The following is a 6,473-nucleotide window of genomic DNA, read 5'->3' on the forward strand; positions in this document are numbered from 1 at the left end:
GTTTGTGACCTGCAGTGTGCTTCCCAGCACACACACACACACACACACACACACACACACACACACTGAACTCAGAGAGAGACTGACAGATCAGGACAAGGATATATGCAAGGTGGCATATGCTGTAGATGATGTTATCGCCGATGTAGCCCGCATGCACATGCTCCAGATAATTTCACTTTTTTTTTTTAACCTTTTACGTATGAGTGGAAGTCAGATCGATAGATGTGCATTTTTTGTGGCTTTTGTTTTTATCAGATAAGAAGTGACTGCACACCACTAGCATCCATTTCAGCTTTAATCACACTAGCATTGGTCATTTTTCCCACGGCTTTATTATTTTACATGTTTTTTCACCAGACAACTCCCTCCTCCTAAGAACAGTGACCTGCAGTGTGCTTCCCAGCACACACACACACACACACACACACACACACACACACACACACACACACACACACACACACACACACACACACACACACACTGAACTCAGAGAGAGACTGACAGATCAGGACAAGGATATATGCAAGATGGCATAGATGATGCTATCGCCGATGTAGCCCACATGCACATGCTTCAGATAATTAACCAAGTGACTGCACACCACTAGCATCCATTTCAGCTTTAATCACACTAGCATTGGTCATTTTTCCCACGACTTTATTATTTTACATGTTTTTTCACCAGACAACTCCCTCCTCCTAAGAACAGATATGACTAGCCCTGTGAAACTCTCTCTCTCCCTCTCTCTATCTCTCTCTCTCTCTCACACACACACACACACACACACACACACACACACACACACACACACACACACACACACACACACACACACACACACTAATGTAGTCTAGTTTTCCGTTGCCTGTCACATCCATTGCTTTCTGACTGTCCGTATTTGAAAGCACGTGGCAGCGCGATTTTAGCTCAAAGCAACTGTTGCAATAAACCACAATACCGTCCTCATTAAGTTGATTAAGTTTACTCTGTGAGTTAATTATTCATTCATAACGCACCTTATCTGTCATCGTGTTCACGTCAAATAGGCATAGAACATACATTTTGGCCAGTAGGATAAATGGGGTTCTTTTCCTTCCTGCAAAATGTGAAAATAGTATATTCAGTTGAAATTAATGCAAAATTTTCATTTTTCTTCACCTTATTAAACAAAGATTTCAGTTCTTCCCTCTGTCATATTTAGTATTTGAGCATCAGACTAACAGATCTGGCTAAAAATCACATGAAAATTAAAGAAAGCCAATGTTTAGTTTTTAAACTATAATTTCCATAATTAGACTTTGCATTTCCAGTTGCACTGCTTCACAAAAGCAAAATAGGGCTGCAACATTCAAATAACCCCCAACACACACAAACTAAACCTTTGGTTAGATTTATATCAGATCTAGTGAACCTGCACAACCAAGCTCAGGCCATAAATGGCACTGCCAGCTCTTTGAAAATAGTGCCATGAAATCGGATATGTTTGCTAAGCAAGCAGGTAATTACTAATGCCAAAAAAATAGGGATTAAGTTAGCTTTCCGTTGATGAACATATATACTTTGGCTCACTCAGTGCATCATTTAAACAACGTTGGTGTGTAGAATGTATTTATAACTAAACCAGGATGTGTTCATAGTGGTGAAGGACATCTGTAAATATGTATTTGATGCAGTTGCGTGTTTACTTATAGAGTATATGCTTGAACCACAAAATCACCGCATGTCAAAATGACAGGCAAATAAAACCTGCAAATACTCTGCTGCGGCACATTATTTTAACTGATAAGAAGAACTCAACATGCACAAGTGCTCCTGTTTTTCATCTGTGTACAGTGCAGCAACTATCACACAGTTTCGAACAAGCTCTATGTGTCTGAAAAAACATATTTGTCATGTAAATATTTTAACAACATAAAAAAGAAACGAATTTCATCCTGAATCTTCTGACATTTAAAAGCCTCTCCAATCAATTCTTAAAAAAAGAGTATCACAGACCTCGCTCTAAGGCTCAAATAGCTAACACATTGAAACCAAATCTCTAATTTAACTTGCTCGAAACATTAGCTCCTGTGAAAGATCTTTCAGTTACCACACAGCAATTTTTCCATTTTGTATACGTGTTAGGATTACGAAAAATAAAAAACCCAAATTGTCTCATTAGCATGTGAAACACGACAACTTGTTGTCAAATCCACCATATTCTTTGTATGTTTAATTGAAAATTACATCTCATTCATTCACCTTGTGGTCGAGGAAATGACTAGACTGTATCGCAGCTTGGGTATTGAAGATAATGAATTAAAGATTCTTCTGAGAGTCACAGTGCCAATAATGCAGCAAAGAATTAAGATTAATGAGTTAAGTCAATGCAATGAAACACACAAACAACAAGCTTTTTAATATATTTGCAAAAAAAAAAGCAAAAACTTGTTGCCCAATATGTCATAAATATAGAAAATGGAACATGCTCTGAAAGAGTCTATGAACAAACCTTTGTTTTTCTTCTGTAGCCAGAACACAATTTCCACCCACAAAACCATGATTGTAATATTAGAATGTTTTGACTATTTCATGTCCAGGAGGCATCCCCTCTAAACTTCCAGAACAAGGTTTTTACTGTCTCTCTCCCCTAAACATTTTCTGTGATGAACACGGTACAGAAGAGCAGGAGAAAACACTGGGATGGAGAAGGAAGTAGGAACCTGACACTTGTTTTCATGCTGATTAATATTTTGGACTCCCGATCACCCTGGGCCAAGAACACAGTTTTGAGCCAAACCATAATTGCTTCCAACACTTCACTGAGAGTGACTAGTGAAATAAAGATATATGCAGGCACATTTAAACTTGTGGGAATACACAGATGAAAAGATTATGATGGGAGAAGGGTTTTGGTCAGGATACTGAGGCTTGTAAGAACTTGTGCATGTGATTCAGTCAACAACCCCTTAGGAGCCATCAGCTCAGTACCAAAGAATCTGATACCAGAACAAAAGCTCTTTGTTTCTTGTTTATAAGAATAGTGTACAAAATGGGCAGGCAATGTGTACTAGTACAACTAGTACTTTAAATATTAGTAGTAATTCAAGTTCTAGTTCAAGAAAATTTAAATTGCAACATATATAAAACTGAAAAAATGGAAATAGCATGCAAAGCATGTATCTTTCATCACACGCACTTTTTCCATTTTTTTTCATCCCCATACATGAGCTGCACCAAGATATGTTGAAGCGCTAAACTAAAATAGGCTGATCTCGCAGAGATACCATATGTCGTGTAAGAACCAGAGCCCATCAAATGAAAGAGCAGATTGAGATGTACGTTTGGGTAACTGGTCCACCTCGTTTCTCTAGTTATTTTCTTACCAGCCCAGTAACTGCTGCCTGTGCTTTTACAGAAATGCTTTCAAGTCCTAAAGTCTCTTTCACAGTTATGCTTGATGTACAACATCTGTGCTTCAGGCCAGGTGTGTCTTCACTACAACCAGCACTGGGAGATGCCAACTTTCTGTCATTTGCGTATTTCTAATCTCTTACTCTGTGACCTCTAATTACTGTGTTTTAGTGTTGAAAAAAATTCAGTTGATGAGTTGACATTAGGTGATGTGACATATATATATTGCTTATGCCTATAATTTACTGTCCTTTTTCTTCTTGGAACTATGAGATTATAAAAAAAATGTGAAACACTTTCATGAAGCTGCAGAACAACAAAATTTATTTCCTGCTAAGAGAAAACAGATGTACACTGAGTACAATGTATGTGTGTTTTTGAAAAGGCTTGTGCGTCTCCTGAAATGTTTCTAGTAACAAGATAGAGAGAAAGAAAGGGAGAGAGAGCAAGAGAGACAAAGAGGGAAAGAGAAAGAGAGAGATACTGCTCTTTCACAATAAAAGCCTTTGTTAGTGGCCCCTTGATTCATGCCTTAGGTCTTCAAGGGTCGTGCTAATTGGTATGTGAATGTGTATGTGTGCATGCGAAAGATAGAAAAAGTTCTCATGGTTTCTGTTGAACATCAAAAATTAAACAGCAGTAACAGATTGTTTCAGTTTTTGAAACAAGAAGGAATGCTGGAAAACTTTTTTTCCCAGTTCTGAGTTGTCAAAGCTTGTCAAAAAGACAAAGAGTGAATCTTAATAACTGACTTGCATAGAGTCACAACCCTAAATCCCCAAATCTTCTGGGAAAAGAGAATAATTAAAATCACATCAAATTATTTTTTAGGGGTTCTAATAGTAATTCTTCCATAGCCATAAATGCAGTGTTGAATCTGCTGCCACATATTGGTTGTTGGATGATAGCACCCTATATCTTGTGATTAACGCAAAGCTGAATATGGTTATACAACAGGAAATATTTGTATGACAGAGGACATATTTGGTTCCATGAAATGTTTCATCGGCCTTGTAATGAGATACACTGTCCTGGAAGTACAGAAAGCTGAAAAAAGACAAATCCATACCCAGATGGAGGTGCTGTAATTTGCTCAGACGTGTTTTATAATGAGCAGAACAAAAAGGACTGCACAAAGTAAAATCTTTTAAACAAAAGAGAAACCAAAAGCTGAAAAACTTCTGTATAAAAGAGCACCAGTGGGTAAGTACTTGTTGGTGCTATTTTCTTTTTATGTTCATGTATTAGGCAACCTGTTTTCTAAGTATGCTACACAATTACTTTTATTTTAATAACTGTAATGGGTGGGGATTTAATTGACAATATAAAATTAGTTTTCTCAGAGAGACAAACTGACTTCAGTGTCAGTACAAGGCTGATGAAACAATTTATTTCCTGGGAATTCCTGTTCGCATCAGGATACCAAACAAACACACACCGCACTGGCAGTTACCATTGACCGACATCAGCATAGTTAGTAACTGCTCCCAGACTGTCCCAGGAATCAAAATTGTATTTCTAAGAAATGAGCAATTCCTTTATTGATGCTTGGAAATGTCAGAGGGAAAAGGGGTTCAAGAGAACACTACCTACTATGGAATTGGACATGGGGCCTTTTGAGTGTAAGGTGAATATCTTATCCACCACAGCATGGAGCCACTAAGTACTTAAAGGTGATCATTTGCTTTTCAACTGCAGAAAGACCTGAGCACTAAAAATACTTGTGTTTTTGTTAACCATACTGCATGCTCAAAGTTACAGTCACACTGACACAGATGGTTAGAGAGACAGAAACCGTGTGCTAGTGTCCACCAACCTTAAAAACAAAACAAAACAGAAGAAGTTTACACATCTGTGTATTTTCTGTTTCTAGTGTTAAACATGTGAGATGTGATGATAGGAGTGAGGTAGTTTATGCTTTTCTTCAAAGGTCATTGATAAAATATAACTGGTATCGATTAGCTAGTTAATGACATTCCTCTCATTCTGAAGCCTACAGAGAAAACAGTTCAAGTCTGCTGGGTTTGACAAAGAGATCGTTTGAAAGAAGATACATTTTGCTTCAATTTGCTGATAAAATTTTGTCTGTAGAGTGAAAAATGCGTGCTTAGCAGCAGGCTAAAGGAGAGATTTTCAAACCCCTTTCTTAATATTCAGAGTGAATTAATCACCAAGCCACAGGGAGGCATAAGCCAGTGTACGCCTAGTGCCAGTTTCAAGATAAATGGAAATTGTTGCATCATGAAGGGCGTATGGCATAAAGTCATTTACAAATTAAACATGCAGATCATCAGTAAGATTGCCACAATGGATTGGGGTCGTTGTGATGACTACTAAAGGGAGCAATTGAAATAAGCAAGAGAAGACCTGGTGCAAATTAACAACTGGTCCAACAAGTACAAAAACTCAACTACCACATTGTGTGTAGTCAGAGAAACCTGCAGCTGGTTTACTGAAGAAGTGTGTTAAAGCCAAGTCAGTATATTCAAATTCAAATTCAAATTTTATTTGTCACGTACACAGTCATACACAGCACGATATGTAGTGAAATGCTTGGACAACTGCTCGTGACCTAAAGAAAACAAAAAAGGAAAAGGCTATGAATAAGATAGGAAATAAATATGAAAAATTAAAAAGGGTAAATTTAACTAGGAAGGAATAGAATATAAATTAAGGTTAAAAATGAAATAACTGTACAACACAAATTATATATAGATTGAATATCCATGTAATTGGCATCATTACATATTTTATCCTGCTTATCTTGCTGGCATGCTGCTCTTTACATTCAAGAATATAAACCGTAAGTCAGTTTGGCATTTATATATGTATGCATATATCTTTTAAACATCATTTTCTACATCTTTATGCTTCAAAAACTGTGCAGAGCTTTTGCACTTTAGCTTAGGATGATGTGCAGCATTTCTAACACTGTACAAAACAAAGGTTTCATCACACTGTTTATAATACTGAGCTTTGGCCAGTCTTATCAGCCTACGGTGGGGGTCTGAAGAAGATGATTTTCATCTGAGGGAACTGCTGGTGAAGATTGTAAGTCCTGTTTGATCCCTGGG

The sequence above is a fragment of the Mchenga conophoros genome, linkage group LG23 (genome assembly GCF_057382185.1).
Source record: "Mchenga conophoros isolate Kocher_MC1m ecotype Shallow Benthic linkage group LG23, M_conophoros_male_GT1.1, whole genome shotgun sequence".
NCBI classification, from domain to species: domain Eukaryota; kingdom Metazoa; phylum Chordata; class Actinopteri; order Cichliformes; family Cichlidae; genus Mchenga; species Mchenga conophoros.